Here is a 25587-nt window from a genome sequence, read left to right as displayed (position 1 = left end):
TGCGCCATCATCTGCATTGTAATGACAAAAAATTAGCTATTACTTTTACTTAACACCAGAATTGTTTGATTGTGTATTGGATCACAAAAGAGATTACTTAGCTTCTAAACCATATAATAGACACAAAAAGAACATGTATTTGCTCGCTTGAGTGATTTTTGACCATTCAAGTCACGTTTCCTCTCATCGTTTAAAGCAAAGCAGTCGCTGTTACATGCGAAAAACGTCCCAGAACCATTTATCACCGTTATGATGACCGTCATACAACTTACAGCGCCGCTATTTGACGTTATGGTGACACTACATGCCCTGGGAAACGTACTCCAGTAGCTTGTGTATACAACGTCTTGATGACGTCGCTCACGGCCACATTATGATCCCTAGATAATGACACAGCTTTTCTATGAAGCCGCAGCCTTAGGAACAGTTGATCATTAGAAATATTCTCTTTTTGGTTGGCACTTTTAATAGCTCATAGGGCGTTAAAAAAATTAATAATTTAACTAATTAATTAAAAATTAATTATTAAGTTAATTAACAATTATCATTTTAGAATCATTGGCTTCGAATGAACCAAAATTTAATTACTTTTTTCATTTTGCAACGTGAAAAATAAATGAAGCTGCAGAATTTCATCAATATGTTCTATTAAGTCCCTTTTCTTCCTATCTTTAGTTCCTTTATTTTCCTATCGATGCTTCTAATTGGTTATGTCATCCTAGTTTGACTGAACTAGTTTTGGTTATTAAAGACCCTGTTTTTACCCTAGTAGATATTAGGTCGTATATCTAAAAACTATATGGGATGCGAAAAATTCTTAAGTCACCTTTCGACTAAGTGTGTCTTGACAAGGGAAGGCTCATCTGTAATGAAAATTTGGAAGGAGGCCTCTACCGCCCTCTGGAATTTTCGCTCTTCCTAGATTTTGAAAAATATATTTTTTGGGGTGTTTTCATTGAAAAATGCCTTTCTTTCTTTCAAAATCCTTTTTTTTTTCAATATCTTATTTTGGCATTTCCCCCACTGTCCCTGCTCTGAAAATTTTATGCTCTTAAACGCTTATGATTGATTCTTTGACAGTTTCATGACTTTTAGACTATGTTGTCTTAATAGCTCATAGACCGTTAAAAAAAATTTATAATTTAACTAATTAATGAAAAATTAACTATTTAGTTAATTAAAAGTTATCATTTTAGAAACATTGACTTCGAGTCACTAGTTCAGATTGAAGCTGTGACCATTGGTCGTTGCAAAGAGGTGGAATCTTTAGCGGCTGCTAAGGCTTTTCAAGAGGCTAAAAATGCTCTACAGCCCTCTTCATGTGGTTCAAGTGCTAATTTGATGCATGAAGATGGTGCTTTGAATTTTGGTTGCTCGGAGGACAGCTTTGGAGCAATACCTTTGAAAAAGAGAGGGAATCTGAAGGGTGGCATCAACGTTACTCTACAATTTAGGACGTATCAGTCGGACGGACTTATATTCTATTTACCGGTATGATTTTTATGCTCCAAAATAGAGTATCATATAACCAGTGGTGCCATTTCGGGGAGGTGGGCAATTGTCTTCCTATATCCCCATAGATTTTGAAAATACCATCATTGGTGTTTGTACTAAAAAAAAAAAAAAAAAAAAAAAAAAAAAAAAAAAAAAAAAAAAAAAAAAAAAAAAAAAAAAAAAACGCCCCTCACCCTTTTGATTTTGGATTTTTTTTTGTCTCTTTTTTTTTAAATAAATAAGTTTCTTGAAACTATAAAATATGAGAAACTGGTGCTATTAAAAAAAAAATTGCTAGAGCTAGCTAACATTTCACTCTTACTCATCTTTAGTTTTTGGCTTTTTTCCGGAAACTAAGGACATACCCTTCATTATTGTAGATATGACCTTAATGAAGAAGTTGCGACTTAAAAAAAAGTAAACTGTGACTTTACCCTCAAATGGCTTTGGAACATATCCCACACAAAGTTTTCTTGACATACTATGTCTTTTAAATTATTAATAAAACAAAAAAAAAAACAAGTTTTTTTCTAACTGAAAGTAAGGAGCGACTTTAAAACTTAAAACGAGCAGAAATTATTCTGTATATGAAAGGGGCTATCCCCTCCTCTATTATAAATAGGCCCCGCTATTTACGCTAAAGTTTGACAATTTGTCACAACTCTACTTTTTAAAACAATAAAAAATATTTAGCGTAAAGAGCGGGGTATTGAGGAGGGGACAGCCCCTTTCATATACAAAATAATTCCTTCTATTTGTTTTAAGTTATAATGTCGCTCTTTATTTTCAGTTTCAAAAAGTTTTTTATTTTTTTTAAGTCCTGAATATATTTGAATTAATACATGTTTTGAATTTGGCTCACCATACATGAATAATTAAAACGAAATTCACATGTTAATTTTATTTTTTCTAAACTAATAATAACCTTATAATATCCTAAGTTTGATTTTCGTTACAGTTGTTTAAGAATGACTCCTAAATCACAGAGGCTATTTAATTAGAGTAAAGTAGCCTCTTTTAAAAATTAAAAAAGAAACTTTAGCGTAAGTGTGGGCTATTAAGGAGAGGGCAACCCATCTCGTATATGTAATATTTTCTGTTCGTTTTAAGTTTTAATGTTGTTTCTTACTTTCAGTCGAAAAACTTATTTTTTATTTGATTGCTGATTGTTTTCTAAATAATGTCGGGAAATCCAGCTCCACCTTCAAGGAAAATTCCCCTCCTTCACGAGAAATTGTTAATTGCGTAGCGGGTAATTTCGCAATAAAAAAACCTAATCTTCTAAGATCTACAACTCTAAATCATAACCTTAATTTCCATTTGTTGAAATTAAAATCTAGATTATGATCTCACTATCCCAATTTGTTGAATTTAAAATCTAGATTATGAATTCATTGTCCCACTTTGTTGGATTTAAAATCTAACTTATGAACACACTATCCTAATTTGTTGAATTTAAAATCTATATTATCAACTCACTATGCCAATTTTTCGAATCTACAGCGTGATTATGAACTCACTCTCCCAATTTTTAATTTGAAGTTTAGATTGTAAACTAACTATCCCAATTTGTTGAATTTAAAATCTAGATTATGAACTCGTCGTCTCAATTTGTTGGATTTAAAATCTAAATTATGAACTCACTATACTAATTTGTTAAATTTAAAATCTTAATTATGAACTCACTGCCTCAATGAGCTGGATTTGAAATCTAGATTATGAGGTCACTATCCTAACCTGGTGAATTTGAAATCTACATTATAAGCTTACTTTCCCAATTTGTTGAATTCAAAATCTAGACTATGAACTCACTGTCTCAGCTTGTTAGATTCAGTTTTTTAGATCAGTTTGTTAGATCTAGATTAGGAACTCACTATCCTAATTTTTAAATTGAAAATCAAGAATATGAACTCATTATCCCAAACTGTTGAATTTAAAATCTAGAATATTAATTTACTGTCATAATTTGTTGGATTTAAAATCTATATTATCAACTTAATATCCTAATTTGTTGAATTTAAAATCTAGATTATGAACTCACTATCCCAATTTGTTGAAAGTATAGCTAGATTATGAAATCACTATCCCAATTTGTTAAATTTGAAATTTAGATTACAAACTCACTATTCCAATTTGTTAAATGTAAAATCTAGATTATGAACTCACTATCCCAATTGTCAGTGAAATAGCATTATAATTATAAAGATGATCAACGGGAAGATAGATTTTACAATTTACATTTTGAATTTAGAATCCTGCTTGTTAATGCAAAAGGGCTCTGGCAGGGGTGCAGAGTATATTTGATTTGATATTTGATAGTTAGATGCATTGTTACTTTTTGAAGAAGAGAGCTATATAGACCATGAAGAGCCATATTGATACTGACTAGCCTGTAGGCGTTAAATTCCTAGGAACAGGCAGCTAGAGTAGGCTATTTACACTTTTCACAAGCCAAGGAATTTTCTAATTTGGCTTGATTTCCTGTTAATGTATTAAAAAAAAAGTACTAAATAGAATCAAAAGAAGATAAATTGCATCAGAAAAACGAAGAAAGAATGGAATAATAATAATGTTTGCCTTAGTGGCGAGCTACTAAAAGTGTTCAACACCAATAGTCGGAGTCACATGAACTTCAGCGTCAAAAAACCACCAAAATCAGCAACAACAACAATAAAAACAACATGTAGAAGGGCTCAAGTTAAAGAAAAATTTTGACCTAATGCTTCCTTTTCCAAACAAGTTCACCTCAAGAAAAATTATATCCTATCTACTGCTAAAACGGCAAATTCCAAATTTATTGACTAGATGCTAATAAACAAGAACAGGCTATTGGGATTACTTTTCTGTGATAGATCATAGTCATGTTTCTGAAATAAACGTCTACTAAACACAGTCTACTTTTCCAGAAATGTTTTATCTGGCCCATTTCATAATTTTATTTAAAATCATTATCTCTTTTAGTAATAACAATATCAATTTCCAAAAACAGCAATTTACTAAAACAGCTCTATATCTCAGTAAACGAGAAAGTATTATCGGGATGGCTTTTCTGTAATAGATAGTAGTTGATATACTTGATGTTTCCGAAATAAACCTCTACTATACATGGTCTACTTTTCCAAAAATGTTATATCTGGAAAATTTTTGAAATTTATTTTAAAATTGATTTTAAAATTGAATTTTTTGGCCTTTTTTCTGCAACTAACGGTAAATTTATGATTTTTTTTAGGTGACCATAGAGGAAAACAGGAAATTAATTGGAGATATTTGTTGATGGACGAGTAGTAGGAAAATCTAGACTGGGACCAATACTGAAGCACAATCGACTTATCTATTTGGGAAGAATCCCACGTGACCTGAAAAGAGATGAGAAAATGGTATGCAAAAAACCTTCTTTTTTTCAGTAAGTGTACCTAAATACCTATCTGTATTTGGGTGTGGAGGGTAGGGTAGAATTACCCCCTGCAACTGTTCTGAGTTTTCTCAGTCGTTTCCCAGGAAACTTGAAACGGAGAAGTTTTCCTTTTAGCTTTGTTGCCTACCTATATGCATAAATTTACACAAATTACTGCGTGGGGAGGGGGATGAAATGACCCCTTATATTTTTCTAACTCTGTCAGTTCTTTGCTTGAAAAAATCAAACATTGTTATCAGAAAATGTTGTTTTTCATGTTCTAATCTCCCCTCCCCCCTTAGGAAACGTCTTCTGACTCCTCGCAAACGTCAGACTGGAATGCACATATGTGAGTTCTACTGCTCCTGCTACTAAAAACTCGCAGAAGTGCCAAGCCGCCTGAGGCCAACACAACTGTGAACGCCTCTCCACCGTAATCTATTCAAAGCTTTCCACTTTACTCCCTCCCATGAAGTTCCAATTTCCTTTTAATCCATCATTATGACCTCTTCCTAATTCAATCAGGGACCACCTGGCTTTGTTTTATCCTAATTGAAGGCCAAAAAGAACAATCAGTCATCCTTAATCCCTAGTATGTGCCCTAGCCATCTCTGTCTTCGATCCATTTTAGCCTTAAAAAGTGGGATAGAACTTCACTTTTTAAATAAAATTTTCTTTGAAACACAGTCAGTCATTTGGATACCTAAGACTGTCTATATGTGTTTATTCCTCTGACGAATGCCCTGATGAAGGTAGGATGGGCATGAAAGGCTGGAGCTGTTCCGCTGTTTTGAGATGGTTTGTATCTCCATTCTGTCATAAGCTACATCTGTTTGCATCCTTACCTATTGATAGGAAATCTCGCTTGCGTGGCCTCATAGTGGCATTGGGGTGGACTGTCTATGAGTTTGTTTTACCAGAATCTTGACTGAAAAATGGGGAAGAACAAATTTCCTGGACTTAGATTATTCTGATAACCTAATTATCCTTGATGAAAGTGTGAGCGAAATGAATGAGCTTTTAGAGGTTTTGCAAGTTCAGGGTGCTAGAACAAGTTTGAAAATCAGTGCTACAAGACTAAGTCACTAAGCCTAGGAATACGTCAATATGAAAAGGTGACGTTGAGTAACGAAGAGATTAATTTGATGGACAGCTTCACTTACCTTGGTAGTACTATTAGCGAAGACGGTGGGTGCCTTGAAGATGTTAAGAGTAGAATAGCCAAGGCTCAGGGTGTCTTTTCACAGTTGGAAAAAATCGTAAGAATAGGAAAATAAGTCTGGAAACCAAGATTAGAATATTGGAGGCTATAGTGATCACAGTGGTCAAATATGGTTATGAAGCATGGGCGCTCCTAAAAATGGAGGGAGATTTGCTAGATGTTTTCCAGAGAAATTACCTACGGGTTCTTTTGGGTATCTGACTGACGGGATAGTATTTCAAACATTAGGCTCTGTGAAAAGTGTAGTTTAATCCAATTTTCTAGACCTTCGTTAAGAGAAAAGTTGAGAGGGCTAGGGCACGTTATGCAGACGAATGATCGTAGGTTGCCAAAGATTGTCCTTTTTGGCCAATCGTCTTGGGCTAAACGGAAAGCTTGTCTTCCATGGTTGGAGTGGAAGGATGTCTTAAGGAAAGACTCAAGGGAAATTGGAACTTCCTGGTAGGGGGTAAAGAGGGAGTCTTTTAATATATCAGAATGGAGGAGGAGCGTGCGTTTTGTGTAGGCCTCAGACGGCTTGGTGCTGTGGCTTAGTAGTTGCATTGTGGGTTATTAGTTGCGGTAGTTTGTTTGTTTTGGTGAGCTTTTTTGGGCTGAATAGCCTCCTCCTAGTTGAGTTATCTATTATGAGCTATCTCACCATTGTAGTACAATATTCTCAGGCATGAATATATAATAAGTCGTAGGTAATAGGCTCGAAAATACTTGTGCGCGGCTTCGACTCTTTTGTTGATAGGAGAGCATCGCCATGAGTAAAAAACTATATAGGGATTAATATTTGCCCAGAATTATAGAATGCTTCCATTCAACTTGAGGTTTCAGAGGCTTCTTTTCTTGAGGTCAGAAAAATATCAATAATTTGCTTAATATGAAAATTGTGACTTTCAACGTTACAATCTTAAGATTAACTACCGTGTCGACGTTCTCACTGAAAAATCCAGGCGTTTTGAACTACACTTGCAAGTAGTATTTGGAGTTCTCTCCACTATAAGCCGACCTTTAAAGGGGGAAGTTAACATCTGAGCAAGTTTTACACAGTTTCAGAACAAAATATGCTTTGAAATTGAACTTTCTGGGAATATCGAAAAATCTTGAAGAAATTTGAGTCCAAAAAAGGCTATTTTTCTTTATAACTTTGAACACACGAAACTTTTCTGACCCTTTCCACAACTGATAGATCGTTGAATGTCATCTATTCCACTTCTCAACTGTTTTTTTTTACATCAGCTGTTGAATTCCTGTATATTTTTTCTTCTTTTTGTAGTTGAAGACATGCTTCCGAGGTTGTATTAAGGAACTGTATTTGGATAAAACTGAAATCTACCTTTCATCAAGCAAAAATGTTTTAAACAACGTAAATAAATGCATCACTTCTATTGAAGAAGCAGCATATTTCCCGACTAACAGCTATGCAATACTTGGTAAGAATTAATCTGAAGATCATTTATTTATTCTTTATAACTTACGCATAAGCTATGCGCTTTCTATGCTATTTTTTCAAAATGTGTTACGTTTCGATTCAGAAGTGTTCAATCATCAAAAGCGCTAATTCCTTTTGTAGATGGCACTGATTCATAATTTCTAGATTTAATCATTGAAATTTCGATTTTGTGATTTAAAAAAGTGTAGTTTTAAATTAGTTGAGTATTGATCAACTTTAATATTTAATTTTTTAGAATTGATACTTATTTTAATATGTTTTTAATTAGATTTAAATAGTTTCAATACAACAATTCTAAAAACAAATTTGTATCTAAAAAAATACATTTTCAATCAACTTAACAATCCTAACAAAAATGAAAAGAAGAGAAATTGAGCATCGTCAATATCAGGGTCATTTGTGGATCGTCTTTATATTCATTCACCGTCATTTTTTTATTTTACCTAATGTCATTTCATACTCCACAGAAATTAATTGGAGCAAGACAAGTGTTTCATTACTACCACTGGCATCTCATTACAATGAAGTCTAGCTGTCTGAGGCCAAACAAGCCAAAAGCACTCCTTCTACACTTTCTGCTCCAGTGTTTTATTCTTTACCCCATTCTCCCGGTTTAAGTATGCCCTCTTTTAGAAACTCACCTGTTTCATGGCTGGGATATTCATTTAAAATTTTCAGGAAGTGCTTTTTTTGGGGGGGGGGGGATTAGGGGACTTTGAACTTCGCGCTTTGAGAAAGGTTTCATAATGTTTTTGGCCGGTCCTATAAAAAAGGTATATGCCATACTTTTTCTTTGTTATCCCTATCGAGTTCTTTGACTAACTTACAACATCCTTTATTTAAGCAACAAAAATTCTTTTCGAGTAATCATCAAAAATTTGTTAATCTTGTTACAATCCTTTTCTGTGTATTATCTTTTCTGTGTACTAATCAAATGCAAGGCTTAACTTCAGGGTGTTTGAAGAAGATGACAAGGGTTCAAAGCCATAATCAACACCGTTAAAAACACTGAATACGTCACTCTTAACCAAGGTTTTGTAAAAATGGTTTCAAGGTTTGGTTGTTTGCAATAAAAAATCCTGAATACTACTCTTGTAAGGACTTTTGTTACAGGGCTTATGAAGCTCATGATAAACTCATAAGACTCTTCGAAGTCAAAATTACATTCCTATAGTTGCCTGACTGCACCAGCAAAATTATCATTTAAACCCACCTTTAGGATTAACCGGAAAAAATAGGTGATCTTCAAAACATAAAGTTTCAAAAAAGTATAAAGATGAGTATAAAAGGACTGTAATTATAACACAGAGCTAATAATAAATAGAAAAAATAAACAAGTAATAATTAATAGTCAATAAAATTATTAAAAGTTAAAATAATTTTTAAATAATGAGTAGGGAAAAAATCATTTAAGAATTAAAATAATAATAGTCAAAATAATAGCTAGAATTAAATAGCTAAAATAGTAACGTAGTTTAGAAAATAGTAAAAAAACAACAAAAGCTTAAAAGGTGTTTAAACGAAAGTTTTCATATAATCTATCACTCGGTTAGTTCTTGTACAAGCTCCTTCTGTTCTTCATTAGACATAAAGCTTTTCACTAATATATCAATCTGCGAGCCTAAATATTTTCCCTGAGAGACTATCAGTAACTTCATGAATTGTTTTTCTAAAATAATTCCATCCATTTTCCACTTTGTCAAATTTTAAAATCTCTAGTTTTGTATTCAATTGTTTCTGAAAAATTTCTTTAAATTCTCATCCTAGAGTCTACCTACATCGTGACTTCCCGGGGGGTAGTTACTCTTCTGAATTTTCAACTTTAAATTAACCCTAGATACCTTTAAATTAAACAAAGCCCCGTTTTCTAGGCCAAAATTACGTTTTTTTTCTTATTTTTGGAAGTCATCTGTCTTTATTTATTGTTATATTGTATGTTTAATACCTTTTGATCTTTCCCATTGTCATTACGGATTACTTGTATTAAAGCTGGTATCTATTGCTTGCTAGTATTTTAATATTCCTATCTGCCTAACTTGCCTTGAATTGTCAGCCTTAGGCACAGTGTCACTTTATTCATTATTTACTAATCCTTTTTTTTTACTTTTTTCAAGAATAGTCGAATCAAACGGTTTTAGTTAATAGCCATAGGCTCTTCCTCAGCTATATCAAGATATGAAGCTAGACAAACGGTACACTATCTCCTTTTAGATTGGTCCAGACTTGGCAGATAAGCGGTAGACTATTTGCATATGTAATCGGAGCAAGAACGTTAAGCCTGATTTTGATCAGAACAATTATTTTGCTTAAAATTAAATATTTTAAGTTTGGACCAAGGCCTCCAACCTCAAATTGGTCAAGTTCGCCCTTTCTCGATAAATATGTTTCTTAATTTGAAAATTCCCAATCTGAAAAATCATTATGATTCTCGTTTTTATGGCACTTGGTATTAACCAAGTGACATATAGCAATCGCCAATTCTGTCGGTCTGTCGGTCTGTCTGTCGGTCCCGGTTTTGCTACTTTAGGCACTTCCAGGTAAGCTAGGACGATGAAATTTGGCAATCGTATCAGGGACCGGACCAGATTAAATTAGAAATAGTCGTTTTCTGGATTTGGCCATCTGGGGGGGGGGGAGTGGGGGGCCGGTTAATTCGGAAAAAATAGAAAAAATGAAGTATTTTTAACTTATGAGCGGGTGATTGGATCTTAATGAAATTTGATGTTTGGAATAATATTGTGTCTCAGAGCTTTTATTTTAAATCCCAATCGGATCTGATGACATTGGGGGGAGTTGGAGGGGGGAAACCTAAAATCTTGGAAAACACTTAGAGTGGAGGGATCGGGATGAAACTTTATGGAAAAATAAGCACAAGTCCCAGATACATGATTGACATAATCGGAACGGATTCGCTCTATTTTGGGTGGTTGGGGGGGGGGGGGTAATTCTGAAAAATTAAAAAAAATGAGGTATTTTTAACTTACGAACGAGTGATCGTATCTCAATGAAATTTAATGTTTAGAAGGATACAGTGTCTTAGAGCTCTCATTTCAAATCCCGACCGGGTCTGGTGACGGGGAGGGGGGAGTTGGGAGGGGGAAACCTAAAACTTGGAAAACACTTAAGAGTGGAGGGATCGGGATGAAACATGGTGGGAAAAATAAACACAAGTCCTAGATAGATGATTGACATAAACGGAACGGATCCGCTCTCTTTGGGGTAGTTGGGGGGAGGGTTATTTCTGAAAAATTAGAAAACATGAGGTATTTTTAACTTACGAACGGGTGATCGAATCTCAATGAAATTTGATATTTAGAAGGATATCGTGGCTCAGAGCTCTTATTTTAAACCCGACTGGATCTGGTGACATTGGGAGGGAGTTGGGAGGGGGAAACCTAAAACTTTGGAAAACCTAAAACTTGGAAAACACACGTTGGGAGTGGAGGGATCGGGATGAAACTTGATGGGAAAAATAATCACGAGTCCTTGATACATGATTGACATAACCAGAACGGATCTGCTCTCTTTGGGGTAGTTGGGGGAGGGGTTAATTCTGAAAAACTAGAAAAAATGAGGTATTTTTAACTTACGAACGGGTGATCGGATCTAAATGAAATTTGATGTTTAGAAGGATATTGTGTCTCAAAGCTAATTAAGGTAATTTTGAAAATTGAGGTATTTGTAACTTACGAAAGGGTGACCAGATCTTAATGAAATTTGATATTTAGAAGGATCTTGTGCTTTAAAGTTCTAATTTCAAATTCCGACCAGATCCTTCGACATTCGGGGGAGTTGGAGGGGGAACCGGAATTCTTGGAAAACGTGAAAATTGGGGTATTTTTATCTTACGAATAGATGATCGGATCGTAATCAAATTTGATTTTTAGAAGGAATTCATGTCTCAGAGCTCTTATTTCAAATCCCGACCAGATCTTTTGACATTTGGGGGAGTTGGAGGAGGAAATCTTGGAAAAACACTTGGAGTGGAGGAATCGGGATGAAGGTTGGTGGATAGTATAAACAAATGTCCTTGATACGTGATTGACAGAGTCGTACTGGATTCGCTCTCTTTGGGGGAGTTGGGGGTTGGGGCTCAGTGATTTGGCGATTTTGTTGCTTCTGGACGTGCTAGGACGATGAAAATTGGTAGGCGTGTCAGGGAGCTGCACAATTTGACTTGATAAAGTCGTTTTCCCAGATTCGACCATCTGGGGGGCTAAAGGGAGAGGAAAAATTCGAAAAAATTAGGTATTTATAACTTACGAGTGTGTGATCGGATCTTAATGAATTTTGTATATTTAGAAGGACATCGTGACTCAGAGCTCTTATTTTAAATCTTGACCGGCATTAAGCCTCTTATTTTCCTTTTTAAATCAATCTATTGATTCATAGAATTTTGTTAGAGCTCATACTATATGATCTCTTGGCTCTTAGCTCTTCTCGCCTCGTCACAAGTGCCATATGAGCTCTTAGCTCTTGTTCTTTTTATTTAACCATTTTGGATGCTTTTCGACTTTTCAAATACCTTTGTAGGTTACTTTGATATAAGCTGATATTCGTTTTCAACTAATATTGTTACTTTTGATCCGATTCACTTGGCTCTATGTCACTTTATACTAATGCTAATACATCAAAAGTTATAAGTCCAAAGGTAATTTTAGTTGAAAAACATCCGGGCACAGCTATTTTCTACGGAGGGTAATGGACACAAGAACAGGAACTTTACAGAGAAGAAAAGTGGAGATATCAGAATATGGGTGCTACTGACTTCTCTCCAACTGCCTTCTCAGAGAAGCTGGAATTGAGAGATAAGTGCAGTTTTGACATTTTTAACTTTTTCTCTTTTTACGCATAAGAATATTAAAGAATTTTGTTTATAAAAGATCGGAAAACTAAGCTTTCCAGTTAGAATGAACTGGTATTCTTTTCTTTATATCGTGAATAAGTCATAATTTGGTAAACTTAAAAATGGCAAACATGAAAAAGTTTCAGGAGAAAGGGTGTTTTTGAAGTCCTCACCCCTTAATTTTGGCTTTTTAGAACTTTACCAAATTTCACTTTATTGGATATATTGCTTTTTCGGTGGTCAAGTATAATTAAGTTTTAAATTTTCGTTCAAGTCATGAACGAAAAATATTCTTTCATGTCAATCTATTTCAGTAAAAAAAGATATGACGAAGGAAACGCTGTCGAAAGCTTTCCCGCAGTTACTCACAGTCAAGGACATTTTTGGGTCTTTCTTCCTGAAACCAAAATTTTTCTACCATCATTTAATTTTCACTTTCAGCTCCTCATTAATGCCAAGCTCGAGTGGTTCCTCTTGTAATAAAATATTACCAAATTCTGTTTCATCAAATGATTTATGATACATGATGATATTTCCATTGCCAGAATATCTTCAAATCTGATTTTGAAGTCATCGTGTAGGGTAATTGATTGTTCAACGTATTTCTGAATATTCACCGGCTCAATAGTGAACGAATCTTTCAAAATGGAATTTTGATACTAACAGATACAGCAAAAGAATCAGATTTTTATACTGATTTTCATGAAATTTAGTCTTACTTATCAAGAGTTACGAGCCTGAGAATATTTGCCTTATTTTGGAAATAGGGGGGAAAACCCCCTATAATAGAATCGAAAATCACACCGTCGCATTCAGCGTATCAGAGAACCCTATTGTAGAATTTTCAAGCTCCTATCTACAAAAATGTGGAATTTCGTATATTTTGCCAGAAGACCAATCACGGGTGCGTGCTTTTTTTTTCTTTTTTTTTTCAGGAGTGATCGTATCGACCAGTGGTCCTAGAATAGTGCGGGAAGGCTCATTCTACTGGAAATTAAAAGTTCCTAGACCCTCTCCTACCCTTCTTTTTTTCCCAAAGTCAACGAGTAAAAATTCTGAGATAGGCATTTTGTCCAAAATAGTCGATAAACCTAACAATGGGAGGAGAGAATTTCAATGAAGGGGGTGCAGGATTTTCTAATATTATTAAAAAAAATGAAAAGATAAATATGAAAAAGTTTTTTTTTTTTATCTGAAAGTAAGGAGCAGCATTAAAACAAAACGAACGTAAATTATAACGCATATGAGGGGTTCATCTCCTCCTAAATACCTGCTCTTTACGCTAAAGTGTTATTAGTAATTTAAACTATTACTTCTACGGCCTTTGTGATTTACGGGTCATGTTTAAAGAATTGGGACAAAATTTCAGCTTTAGTGTAAAGAGTAAGGTATTAAAGAGGGGGCAAACCCCCTCATATACGTAATAAAAATATGCGAATATAGAAGTTCGTTACGAAAGTTAATTCGGAAGTTACGTATATTTTTTATTAAGAAATTAAAAGCTCTAGTTGCCTTTTTAAGTAACCAAAAGATTTAAGGGCAAGTAAACCTCCTCCCCCACTCCTTTTTTCTCAAAATCGTCCGCTCAAAACTAAGAAAAAGTCACATAGCCGAAAAAAACATGCATATTTCGCTCCAAGTATTCATGTGCAGAGAGCCAAAATCAAAACATACAATAATTCAAAACGTTCAGTAATAAAAAAATAAAAGAAGTTTTTTTTAACTGAAAGTAAGGAGCGACATTAAAACTTAAAACGAACAGAAATCACTCCATATGTAAAGGGGGCTGTTCCCTTCTCAACGCCCCGCTCTTTACGCTAAAGTTTGACTCTTTCTCTCAAATTTACTTTTTAAAACAGTGAAAACCTTGCTAGTGCTGGTGAAAGAAAAAGAGTAAAAATAAAACATTTTAACCTCTTTTCAGAATTACCAAAGCAAGGGATTTCGTCGTTATTTTTAATATTAAAATAAATATAAATAGCAATTGTAATTTCGAACGTCAAATTCGAATGACTTCTTTTCGTTCTGTTTTTTTTTTTTTTTTGTTTTTTTTTTTTTTTTTTACTTACTAAGGGGACTTGAAGGAAGAACAAATAACAGAGGGAGTTGCAAACCTCCAGTTAAGGGTTTTGACCATGGAGATTATAACGGCACCGCCTTTATCCTTCCCAGCCTTTCGTATACAGATATGGCGCCAGAAAGTACCATTATTTGTGCAATATGACGCTCCAAATGACGCTATCAAGACGAATTTATTAAAAAAAGAATGTAGACATGAAGGTTATCTTTCAAATGAGCCCTTAGTCAGCTGTTGAGGATATCCCTGTGCCTCATTAGCGGCACAGAAAAAACAGAAAAAAAATTAGAAAGTCATCAGATCAAAAAAAAAGGTCAGTGCTGCTCATCGAAAAAGCGATTGTTCTGGCAATTCGAAGTGAATGGCTGCTATTTTCCTGAATGAGGTTTCAACTACCACGATTTCATTGGCTTGCTTTTCATCTCACAACACCCTTTACTATTAAGATTAGCCGAAATAATAGTTTCTATTCGTAAATATCCTCCAAATGACCATGTTTTTCTCATACACAGTTTTTTCGTGGCACTTTGTATTCACGAAGTGACATATAGCGATTGCAAATTCTGTCGCTCTGTCTGTCCCAGTTTTTACTAGTTTAGGCACTTCCAGATAAGCTAGAACGATGAAATTTGGCAGGCGTATCAGGAACCAGACCAGATTAAATCAAAAATAGTCAATTTCTCGATTCGATCAACTGGGGGGGGGGGGAGTGCGGGATAGTTAACTCGGAAAAATTAGAAAAAAAATAAGTTAAAAAGAGTACTTTTAACTCACGAACAGGTGATCAGATCTTAATGAAATTTGATATTTAGATTGATATTGTGTCTCAGAGCTCTTGTGTTAAATCCTGACCGGATCCAGTGTCCTTGGGGGCAGTTGCGCGGTAGGAAACCTAAAATCTTGGAACCAAAAATCCTTAAACCCTTTAACCCTAAAACCCTTGGAAACCTAAAACCCTTAGAGTGTAGGGATCAGAATGAAACTTGGTGGGAAAAATAATTCCTTGAAGACTGACATAACCGGACTGGATCCGCACTCTTTGGGGGAGTGGGGGGGGGGAATAGAAAAATTAGAAAACGAGATATTCTCAACTTTTGAACAGGTTATCAGATCTTAATGAAATTTAATATTTAGAAGGATCTTGAGCTTTAGAGCTCTAATTTTAAATCCCAACCAGATCCGGTGACATTGGGGGGAGTTGAAGGAGGAAACCTTCAACTCCGGTGACATTTCAGGGGGCTGAAGGGGGAAAATAGAAACCTTGAAAACCGGAAATCTTGGAAAACACTTAGAGTTGAGAGATCGGGATGAAACTTGATGGGAAGAATAAGCATAAGTTCTAGATACGTGATTGACATAACTGGAACACATCCACTCTCTTTGGGGGAGTTGGTGGGGGATTTCCAGTTCTTTGGCGAGTTCGGTGCTTCTGGACGTGCCAGGACGATGAAAATTTGTAGGCGTGTCAGGAACCTGCATAAATTGACTTTATAACAGTTGTTTCCCCAATTCAAGCATCCGGGGGACTGAAGGGAGAGAAAAATTGAAAAGAATTAGAGGTATTTTTAACTTACAAACGGGTGACCGGATCTTAATGAAATTTGATACATAGAAGGACTTTTGTCTCAGAGCTCTTATTTTGAATATCGACCGTATCCGATGATATTGGGGTTGGAGGGAAAACGGGAAATCTTGGAAAACGCTTAGACTGGAGAGATCGGGATGAAACTTGGTGGGAAGAATAAGCACAAGCCCTAGATACGTGATTGGAATAATCGGATGAATCCGCTCTTTTTGGTGGAGTTGGGGGGGGGGGGTTGTTAATTCGGAATGTTAAAAAAATTGAGGTATTTTAAACTTAAGAACGGGCGATTGGACTTTAATGAAATTTGATATTTAGAAGGAATTCATGTCTCAGAGCCTCTTATTTTAAATCCCGACCAGATCTGGTTACATTGGGGTGAATTGGAGGGGGAAACCGGAAATCTTGGAAAAACGCTTAGAGTTAAGTGATCTCGATGAAAATTTGTGGGTAGAATAAGCAAATGTCGTAGATACGTGATTGACGTAACCGGACTGGATCCGTTCTCTTTGGGGGAGTTAGGAGGGGTCCAGTGATTTGGTGAGTTCGGTGCTTCTGGACGTGGTAGGATGATGTCAATTGGTTGGCGTGTCAGGGATCTGCGCAAATAGACTTGATATAAGTTGCGTTCTCCGATTCGACCATCTGGAGGGCTGAAGGGAGAGGAAAAATTAGAAAAAATGAGGTAAATTTAACTTACGAGTGGGTGATCGGATCTTAATGAATTTTGATATTTAGAAGGATCTTGTGTCTCAAAGAGCTCTTATTTTAAATTCCGACTGGCATTAAGCCCCTGATTTTCCTTTTAAATCAATCAGTTGATTCTTAGAATTTTAATAGAGCTCATGCCATATGAGCTCTTGGCTCTTCCGACCTCGTCACAAGTGCCTTGTGAGCTCTTAGCTCTTGTTTTCTTTTGTTTTTTCAAAACACGATTGTTGTGCTGTCGGTTAAAGCCACTTGGGGGGATTTCAAATATACATCAGTCCAAGTTCCTTAAGTCGTCTGGCCATGCATCTAGGGGGAATATACAAAATTCAATGGATATAAGAAAAAATGTTCCAGGTGAACAGTTCCTTAGATTTTGTGTAGAATTTGCAATTTTTTGCGTTGAACTGAATTTAGGCTCCCCCCAAAATAAATGGCTTGGACCCAAGTAACTGCGAAATAGTTTATGCGGCTAGGGGGTCACACAAACTTGCAAAAACCCACAAGCCATCTATAATGTACGACAAATATGTAAAATTATGACAAAAATGATGATGAGATTGATCTTTCAAGGGGACGGTTCTAAGGCTCCAACCCCATCTATGAGCATATGTCTTTTCTAATCGCAATAAATATGACATTTTGAAGGAATTATTGGAATATCATAAAACTCTGGAGGTTTTAGAACTCTGGTTCTAATCAGTTAATCTAATTAAATGAAGCCCCGTTAATTTGTTCTTCAGTGTTTTATAATTCACCGCTTGGGAGGCTTAATTAGCTTTATCCTTTGGTTGGTTACTTTATGGAAGAGGTGATAAAACTTGCCAAATCTATGAAACTCTTTGACCCAAATAGCGCTATGGCCTATATTGCCTTCAGGCTCATAAAGACATCCATTTGTTGATTTATGCACAGTTCACTTCATGTACGCATTTAGTCGGCAAAAGCTACGGACTGCTTGTGGATAAATTACACCAAACTTTTTTTTTAATAGAAAAGGCCACAGGCAAGATCCTTTTATTATACTTTGTGGTATTTTAGTATGCTTTTCTTTGATTCTAACCAAGACCTTGCTCAGGGGTCTTACCATTCTCCTTCCCGAAATGTTTGAATCGTAAAAACGAAACAAAAATGAATATAAATAAATTTGTAATGTGTTTTTCATATTTTGTTGGCGTTACTTCCTCCCCTCGAAAACAATACCTCTCCCTCGAAAATAATACCTTCCCCCCTAACAAAATCCTGGATACAACCCTGATTCAAACCTCAGATTAATTACCCATTGTGTGGACCCATTGTATAGCACGCATTAGACTAGGTTAAAATGATCCTCTTTAAATCATATTCCACTAAGATTTTGCTTCAAAATATAATCAACTGAAAAGCTTCTCTGACTAGAATAGGTTCAGTAAGTGAAGTTCCGGTATAGTTCTAGATTAGTTACTTGGAAAGTGATTGATCTTGGAAAGTAGTTGAAATAAGTGAGTAATTAAATAAAAAAAATTAGTTTTTTAACTGAAAGTAAGAAGCGACATTAAAACTTAAAACGAACAGAAATTACTCCGTATGTGAAATGGGTTGTCCCCTCCGCAATCCCTCGCTCTTTACGCTAAAGCTTTTAATTGTTTTAAAAAGTAGAATTGTTGCAAAGAGTCAAACTTAAGCGTACAGAGCGAGGGATTGCGGAGGAGACAACCCATTTCATATAAGGAGTAATTTTTGTTCGTTTTAAGTTTTAATGTCGCTCTTTACATTCAGTTAAAAAAACTAGTTTTTTATTTAATTTCTGAACGTTTTTGAATTAATTCATGTTTGATTTTGGCTCTCCGCACATAAATTATTAAAATGAAATTTGTACATTAATTCTTATTTTGGCTAAATGGCTTTCTCTTAGTTTTGATCAGACGATTTTGAGAAATAAGGAGTGGGAAGGAGGCCTAGTTGCCCTCCAATTTCTCGGTTACTTAAAAAGGCAACTATAACTTTTAATTTTTAACGAACGTTTTTATTAGTAAAAAATATACGTAACTTAAGAATTAACTTACGTAACAAACTTTTATATTCTTATATTTTTATTATGTATACGAGTTGGTTTGTACCCTCGTTAATACATCACTCTTTACACTAAATCGTTAGTTTTGTCTCCATTCTTTAAGAATGACCCCTGAATAAGAAAGGCCGTAGAATAAATAGTTGAAATTACTAAAGATACTTTAGCATAAAGAGCGAGGTATTTATCTTTTCCTAAATACATCGCTCTTTATGCTATAGTATTTTTAAAACCCCTCATATGCGTAATAGTTTCTGTTCGTTTTAGGTTTCAATGCTACTCCTTACTTTCAATTGAAAAAAAAAGGTTTTCATGTTTATTTTTTCATTGTTTTTTTATAGTAATGCTAGAAAATCCTGCGCCCTTTTTATTGAATTTCTCTTCCCCCATGACATATTCCTCTAAGAAAAGATCCTCCCACGTAGCCCCCCCCCCTCAACCCCACCCCCAAACCAAAAAAATCCCCCTGAAAACGTCTGTACACTTCCCAATAACCATTACTGTATGTAAACACTGGTCACAGTTTGTAACTTGCAGCCCCTCCCCCATGGATTGTGGGGGAGTAAGTGATTCCTAAAGACATAGTTATCCTGGTTTTGACTATGCGGAACAACATGGCTATCTCAAAATTTTGATCCGTCGACTTTGGGGAAAAATGAGCATGGGAGGGGGGCTAGGTGCCCTCCAATTTTTTCGGTCACTTAAAAAGGGCACAAGAAGTTTTCATTTTAGAATGAGAATGAGTACTCTTGCGACATTCTAGGACCACTCGGTTGATACGATGACCCCTGGAAAATAAACAAGAAAAAAACAACAAATAAACACGCACCCGTGATTTGTCTTCTGGCAAAAAATACGAAATTCCACATTTTTCTAGATAGGAGGTTGAAATTTTTGCTATAGGGTTTTCTGATACGCCGAATGCGATGATGTTATTTTCGTTAAGATTCTATGACTTTTAGGGGGTGTTTCCGCCTATTTTCCAAAATAAGGCAAATTTTCTCAGGCTCGTAACTTTTGGTGACAAATACTAAATTTGATGAAACTTATATATTTAGAATCAGCATGAAAATCCGATTCTTTTGATGTATCTTTTAGTAACCCGTTTTTTAGAGTTTCGTTTACTATTGAGCCGGGTCGCTCCTTACTACAGTTCGTTACCACGAACTATTTGATTGAAAAACTCACTAGTGAATCCATGACCTAAAATATTCCCTGCAAAGATATTGCCAAGTTACTGTCTCTACCCTTTATTTATTTCTAAGGCTTAGAAGACCGTATACAAGACTGGTCTATAGCTATTTAAATTTTGAAGAAAAAGGTTTTAACTTAGTTTTGGGTTTTCAATACCAGGTAAAATTACCAATTATTGTAATACAAGATAACTCTGAAATAGAATTACCTTTAAAACCAGACTTTCATCCTGAATCCACATATAATATTCATTTTCACCGGAAATGAACTTTAATCCCCTGCCTCACCCATCCTAAGATGCAAAAATACCCTGAATTGTAAACATGAATTGAATTTTCGATTATTTTGAAAAACCATTAAATAAATCAAACACTTCTTGGCAACGAACTGTAAGTTAGGAGCGACCCGGCTAAATAGTAACCGAAACTTTAAAATAACAGAATTTTTGATAGAAATAAATATATCAAAAGTAATGAATTTTTATGCTGATTTCCAATATATATATTATATATTAGTTAAAAAAATGTTACTTGTCTATTAGGCCTATATAAAAACACTCGAGAAGTGAAGTTTGTTTACAATAAAATAGGATGAAAATAGAATTCCTTGTTAGCAACATAGTGGAGGTCATTTGTGAATTATTAAATTGGGAGCGTCAGGTGACGTCTCAAAGACAAAGAAACGTTCATTATTAACTTGATTCTTGACTTAGTTCATTTTAGTTCATTTTTAAGACGATTCTTGAGGATACCGGTTAGTTTGCTTTTGCTAGTGATAGAATATAGCGTCTCAAAATGGATGTTCAAATCCAAATTTGTGATTTGCCAAGGACCCAGGATAAGGGGTTGTTGCCTAAAACGAATCACTACTAATTTTGGTAATAAACTAATTGGTATTTTCATCATATTTTTATTTTCATTAGTATTAACCAAATTTCACTTCTCGAGTGTGTTTTATTTAGGCCCAATAGGCAAGTACCAAACAAATTGTTATCTTCCGTACTGTCCACCGCCCCCTAATGCGGCCTTGGAAATTGCCTCCAACCCATAATAGAGTGACTGGGACGTAATTGTCACGGTAGTGGGGCGTTATGTTTGGGAACAATGTTGAATGACGAATAAAATTCGCTGTGTTTAGTCTAGGCCTAATTTTTGGACAAAAGTCAGACAAATGAAAAAACATTAGACTCTCTATTTAATGGTCTTTCAAAATATAATAATTGCTGTCACAATTTTATCCCAGTTTTCTAAGCATTATTTCTGGGAACAGTGTTGAGTGTGGAATAAAATGGGCTAAGTTAAGGCTAGGCCTAAAAATACGTGATAGAAAATAAAGGTATTATTAAAAATATTAAAGAAATACCTTACTCAAACATGACAAAGCATCTTAACAGTTAATCAAGATCCCAAATGGACAAATAAACGTGTTATCATCCCATTATTTACCATATGAACCTTAACGAAACACCATGGAAATTTCAAGTTAAAGATCAAAGCACTGTGATAATAAGATTATCAATTATTGTAACTCAGATACGGGAAGCTTAAAAATACTATTTATAAGATAGTACATTACGATACTTATAATTTTAAGTTCCACTTATTCCTGTGTAAAAACCACTTTTCCTAACAATTGTAGTTTGTGTGGTAGCACTTATAATTAGTTTATGTGACTAAACATAAAGCGGTGAATATGTGAATTTTTCCTGTCCCAAAACGTCAGAATTCAAATTTTATTGTTTGTCTTTTAAATTATACTTCGTTTTTGTTCTACTAAGGCAATATCCAATTTGGCTCACTAGTTCACAGGGTAGCAATTAATCAAAAGTAGTGGTGGTAAAATTTTGAATTGTTTTTAAGGGAATTGCTCTGCATAACTATTTACTTACACTTAAAAATCTGCAAAAAACGATCGTAGGTTGTGATTCTAGTCATATAGCTTTGTTCCATTCCTCACGCAGGTCTCTAATTGCTTTTAGCTTATTTTTGGTCCCTGTTACCCCTATGCCAGCCATAATAACTTTGGCTCCGGCTTCTGCTCAGCAGCCGATATTTACATGAAAAACTCCACCATCTACTTCAATATCTATATCGGAAAAATGGCTGCAGATATATTTTATTCAAAGTGTAATGCTCTGCATAAATCTCTGTCCACCGAAACTTGGGTCAACTGTCATTACAAGAATAAGGTCTCAAAGATCAACATTCTGTATGACATCATCTACTGGCGTATGTAGCTTAATGCCAATCCCAACCTTCATACCAGCCTCTTGGATTTGGCTAACCAATGTTTCAATATCATTTGTGGCCTCTAAATGAAATATATACCGATTTACACCTGCCTCAGCCATTGGTTGAACCCACTTCTCTGGATGAGCAACCATCATGTGGGCTATGAACACTATGTTGGGTAGTTTGGTTCTAAGACATTTCACAACTGGATGTCCAAAAGTTAGATTTGGGACCAAATGTCCATCCATAAAATCTGTTAAATTATACTTCGTTTTTGTTGTACTAAGGCATTATCCAATTTGGCTCACAAATCCACATAGTAGCACTAAACTAAAAGAGTTTCTATAGCAGTGGTTGTAAAAGTTTGCAATATTTTTAATGGAAATGCTCAGCATGACTATTTACTTACACTTAAAATCTGCAGAAAAACAATCTTAGGTTGTGATTCTAGTCATATAGATTTTTTCCATTCCTCTCGCTGGTGTCTGATTGTTTTTAGCTTATTTTTGGTCCCTGTTACTGCTCTGCCAGCCACAATAACGTTGGCTCCGGCTTTTGCTCAGCAGCCAATATTTATATGAGAAACTCCACCTTCTACTTCAGTATCCACATCGGGAAATCGGCTGCGATTTGATTTGGGACGTAATGTCCTTCCATAACATCTAAGTGAAGAAAATCTGCACCAGAATTGATTATTTCGTGACATTCTTTTGCCAAATTTGACAAAACCGAGTTTAAAATAGAAGACCCAATGGAAAGTTTCATATCAAATTTTAACATTCTAACAATCAGAGGGTGTTCTGATATAATAATCACTACTTTACATTTAGCCTTTTTTTTTCAAAGTGCTAAGTTTAATGAAGTTGATGCATCATTAAATTTAATATTTCAATTTTCTGTTCTTTAATATAGTATAGCTGCACCCTGAGACTCAATCACCATTTGCTGATAATTACACCAATTTTGGAAAAGGAACTTATTTTTATCAATATTCTCACCAGTCCTGAGCCCCATTAAGGCCAACTTTTGGAAGGCCCATATTCCCCTCCAGGGGCCCCCAACGTCAATAAATTTCATGCTAGTGAATTTTGTCCCATATGAATCATTTGGTACGGGATTTTGAGAAGGAACTTATGGTCATCAATGTCCTCACCATTCTTTATCGAAGACAACGTGTCAAAACAGACTTTGAAATCAAAATTTTGATTCTGCTGCAGAAGACATGAGTTTTTTTCCCAGTAAATAAATTAGAACTTACCACCAATTGCCAATGTTGATACAATTCTCACACAAACATCTTAAATCGGGAAAGGTGAACCATGACATGATTAATAATTTCCCAGAAACAACGTTTCCAAAGAATGAACCCTAAAAGACGTCAAACTCATGAATAATGAACAAAACTAGATACAAAGCCATCAAACATCAACACTATCTACGAGATAGAAAAATAAAGGTATTATTAAAAACTATTAAAGAAATACCTTACTCGAACATGACAAAGCATCTTAACAGTTAATCAAGATCCCAAATGGACAAATAAATGTTTTATCATCCCATTATTTACCATATGAACCTTAACGAAACACCATGGGAATTTCAAGCTAAAGATCAAAGCACTGTGACAATAAGATTATCAATTATTGTAACTCAGATATGGGAAGCTTAAAAACACTATTTATAAGATAGTACATTACGATACTTATAATGTTAAGTTCCACTTATTCCTGTGTAATAACCGCTTTTCCTAACAATTGTAGTTGGTTCGGTAGCAATTATAATTAGTCTATGTGACTAAACATAAAGCGGTGAATATGTGAATTTTTCCTGTCCCATAACGTCAAAATTCGAATTTTATTGTTTGTCTTTTAAATTATACTTCGTTTTTGTTGTACGAAGGCAATATCCAATTTTGCTCACTAGTGCCACACGGTTGTAATAAACTAAAAGTAGTGGTGGTAAAAGTTTCCATTGTTTTTAATGGAAATGCTCAGCATGACTATTTACTTACACTTAAAAATCTGCAAAAACGATCGTAGGTTGTGATTCTAGTCATATAGCTTTGTTCCATTCCTCACGCAGGTCTCTTATTGCTTTTAACTTATTTTGGTCCCTGTTACCCGTGTGCCAGCCACAATAACGTTGGCTCCGGCTTCTGCACAGCAGCCGATATTTACATGAGAAACTCCACCATCTACTTCAATATCTATATCGGAAAATTGGCTGCAGATGTATTTTATTTAAAGTATAATGCTCTGCATAAATCTTTGTCCACCAGCACCTGGCTCAACTGTCATTATAAGAACAAGGTCACTAAGATCAACATTCTGTATGACTTCATCTTCCGTCGTATGTAGCTTAATGCCAATCCCAACCTTCATACCAGCCTCTTGGATTTATCTATCAAATGTTTTAATATCATTTGTGGCCTCTAAATAAAATATATACCGATTTACAACTGCCTCAGCCATAGGTAGAACCCACTTCTCTGGATGAGAAACCATCATGTGGGCTAGGAACACTATGTTGGGCTAGCATCCCTCCCCACCCCCACCCCAGGGTGTGTCCTCCTTAGTCAGAGGTGGGGATTCCTCAAAGGCACTGAAAAAACAAGTCACGTGAGAGTGCGTCATTCTCAGTTACAACCGGGGCTCCGCACTTGACTAGCGGACCCCCCTTATTGGAATCGATTACTAGGGACTTGTTAAAATTTGTTACTAGGGCCCTGATGGAATTGGTTTCTAGGGCCCATATTTGAATTGACTGCTAGGGCCGCCAATTCAAATTGGTTGCTAAGGCCCACGTTCGAATTGACAGCTTGGAACCCACTCCCATATTTGAAAAGGTTGCTAGGGGTCCTGGTTGGATTGGTTGCTATGGCTCCAGTGGAATTTCTCACTAAGGCCCGGCGTGTCAAAGGTTCTCCACTAGTGGGCCCTGAAGGTTTTCTCTATGCCCTAGTTTGTTTTTAAGTAATTAACATAACAGAGACTTGTATCTCTTGGAAAACATTCCGTATTACGTAACATCCAAAATAAGGAAATCCTAATACTTGTCAATCAAAAGTAAACAAAGCCCAATTACGTTACAACCACCTGCTTCTCTTAGAAAACATTTCCTATTATATAAAAAGCATCTGTGTCTTGAAGATGACTAATAATACCTGTATCTTGAAAAATAGTTTCTTAAAAATAGTGTCGGGTCAAGATTCGAATGGGGTTGTACCCTGTCAAAGTAATTATGCCAACACTACTCGAGACTTGTCCATTGTTGACGAGTAGGTTTTTTTATTGGGAAGTATACAGAATTTTTTCGGGAGGGGGGCTGGATCTTGTGCTTAGGGTTGGT

General features: G+C 35.3%; 1 long non-coding RNA gene across 1 annotated transcript; it reads left to right on the top strand.

Annotated features, from left to right (window-relative positions):
- Positions 1 to 747: 747 nt before the first annotated feature.
- LOC136037646 (uncharacterized) lies at positions 748 to 12292 on the top strand. Its single transcript, XR_010620001.1, has 4 exons — positions 748 to 1491; positions 4724 to 4871; positions 7375 to 7531; positions 12213 to 12292. It is a non-coding gene; the product is annotated as an uncharacterized LOC136037646 (long non-coding RNA).
- Positions 12293 to 25587: the final 13295 nt, after the last annotated feature.

Source organism: Artemia franciscana, chromosome 17 (assembly GCF_032884065.1).
Source record: "Artemia franciscana chromosome 17, ASM3288406v1, whole genome shotgun sequence".
In the NCBI taxonomy this organism is placed as follows: domain Eukaryota; kingdom Metazoa; phylum Arthropoda; class Branchiopoda; order Anostraca; family Artemiidae; genus Artemia; species Artemia franciscana.
This window is presented reverse-complemented; position numbering and strand designations above follow the sequence as displayed.